General features: G+C 42.1%; 1 pseudogene; it reads left to right on the forward strand.

Moving 5' to 3' along the window:
* Nucleotides 1-697: 697 nt before the first annotated feature.
* Nucleotides 698-2645, forward strand: LOC116380328 (hepatic leukemia factor pseudogene; annotated as a pseudogene).
* Nucleotides 2646-2655: the final 10 nt, after the last annotated feature.

Below are 2655 nucleotides of genomic sequence, written 5' to 3' on the forward strand. Positions count from 1 at the left end.
TACAGCATGATGTTCATTTAGTAACTTATGGTCCATTTAGAGTCAAATAGTCGTCCCAGACAAGATGGGGGACAACCAGACACGCTCAAAAACACACCTCTGGTTTTATACATTCTGTGGTTAACACACTGCCTTTTCACTTCATGTTGAGTTCCTCTTTGTAACATCTCTCTTTATACCCATAATGCCTCCTGTTTGGGGTTTTCACTGCCATAGAAGAATCCACTGTGGCCCAAATGTCATAACTTTCACGAGACACAGGTATGAATCTTATGTCAACTGTTATTCAAGCTACAAAATACATTAAAGAAAGAGTGAACATTTTCAAACCAATTTTATGAAAGATTACATCTTGTTATTTTGCATAGTTTGCTTGAGACGTGTTGCAGCCGATCGATGGTTAAGCAGGAAATCGTCCTTCAAGACAAACTGCATTTTAATTTAGTTTTTTGTACATATGTTCATATATTTTTCTTTCACACATTCATTGGTGGTTCATTGGTTTTATAAACTCTAACAATGGCCTTTTTCTAACAAACACCACGTCGTCTGAACGTGTAGCGCGAAACAAACATTAATGATAGCAGTGATGAGTGAGCTCACAGGATGCTCAACAATACTCAAATAATCAATACATCCGTAGAGCCGCAAGCGGTCCAAAACTCAACAAGGTGTCTTTAAGAAAAAGCAAATATAGAACAGAAGAGTTTCTGATTCCTTCCCTCTGTCGTCCTGTGCAGCCTTCAGCAAGGAGCAGGAGAAGGAGAAGAACCTGGCGGAGGATGATAGCGTCCCACAGTCGGCCTTCCTGGGCCCAACGCTGTGGGACAAGACGCTGCCCTACGATGGAGACTCCTTCCAGCTGGAGTACATGGACCTGGATGAGTTCCTGACCGAGAACGGCATCTCCTCCAGCACCTCTCAGCACCACCACCACCACGGCCAGCACCAACTGCACGCCGCACCACGGCAGCCGCCCACCATGTCCCAAGCCACACCGACGGCCACGGTGATGGACCTCAGTAACCACGCCTCCACCTCCATACACACCAGCGTCGTCTCTCTGAACTGCCTGCACGGCAGCCCGGCGAGAGCAGGTAACACCGAAATACACAAATACTTTTACCACCTGTTCCTCAGACGGTCCTTTAGAGCCTTTCAATCAGCCGGGTGGTTTAGATAAAGCAAAGTGTCATCAGCGTAGAAGTGAAAGGAAATTCATAGGGAGAAAATAACAGGACCGAGGAGGGATCCTCGAGGAACCGTGCAAGAAATACAAAATGATAAATTGCACAGAATTATCATAAAAGAGCACAAATCCAGTCTCAGGCTGAAACATAAATACCAACTATATTGTGTAGAGAGTTCATCTAAACATGTCTGAAGTATTTGAATCACTGCGTCATCACAGCGGTGAAGAGGAACCGTGTGTAAAGAAAACATAACAGGACCCATGATGGATCCTTGAGGAACCTCACATGGGATTCCAGCTATTGATGAGAAATTGAACATTGACACAACTTTTATGCAGATTTAATGTTCACTGCTCTATAACATATCAAGAAACAGTGAAAGAGTCTTAAACCCAAAGATATATATATCAGAAGAGCTTTTCCAGTATTTTCTTGTCCAATCAATGCATTGATTAATTGACCTTCAAAAGACTTTCACACGATACAAATATGAATGGAAACCAATAGATGTGTAGAACTAAAACACTGTTTCCTTTCAAACATCACCTGCTCTTCTATTGAAATATTTATCTTGAAAAGCAAGTCAGTCGAACTGAAATCAAGGCTTTGTTTCTCACTCGTCAGTAAAAGAAGAATCAGAGAGTTTCTGTGAACAACTTGTTCTCCTCTTTGCTACCGAAAGAGAAGCCGTCCATGTCTCCGGTGATGAGTTGTAGCTGTAGGGGGAGGAAGGAAGTCTGTTCTAGCAGTGATGGATGAGCAGAGAACAGGCTGCAGAGGAGGGATTAGGTCTTTGTTTAGAGAAATCAATCGGCTGAGTGTTAAAATATCTCACAAGGTGAGCTGTTTGATTTTGCAGCCGAGGAGAAGGAACGAGTTCAAATGAGTTCACCTGAGTTCAGCTTTAAGATAAAAGGGTTTCTGCCCATCAGGGACAAGATGCTTTCAGCTGAGGCTGAACATCTCTCAACCCACTGAGGTCGAGTCTGCTGCTTGATATTCTACAATCTAAAACTTAAACATTCAATTTACACAATATGCTTTTGCGATACTGACCACAATATGTGTACGGAAAATTTCAAGTACTGAAAGCTGACATTGAATGTTTGGGCTAGTTTGTTGACTTTTCACTTCCTGTCTGATCAGATAGTTCCTGATTTAAATGATACAATTTTCCAGTTCAACCCAGTCAAAGATCTTGTACGGCTGCTTGTATGAAGCCAACATTTGAAGGAAGATTGTGCAGCATTGAAGGGGATATATGGATCTATCTATGGCAGAAATGGAATATCATATTATTCATTTTTCTTTAGTGTGTAATAACCTGAAAATAAGAATTGTTGTGTTTTCGTTAGCTTACAATGAGACGTTTATTTATACACCAGACGGCAACCTCCGGTTCTAAAGTTCTTCAATGCTTCAAGTGTTAAAGCTGCATTCTCTCTAGTGTCCACCAGGGGGC

Source organism: Anarrhichthys ocellatus, unplaced genomic scaffold, assembly GCF_004355925.1.
Source record: "Anarrhichthys ocellatus isolate YVR2014 unplaced genomic scaffold, GSC_Weel_1.0 scaffold6813, whole genome shotgun sequence".
Classification (NCBI taxonomy): Eukaryota; Metazoa; Chordata; class Actinopteri; order Perciformes; family Anarhichadidae; genus Anarrhichthys; species Anarrhichthys ocellatus.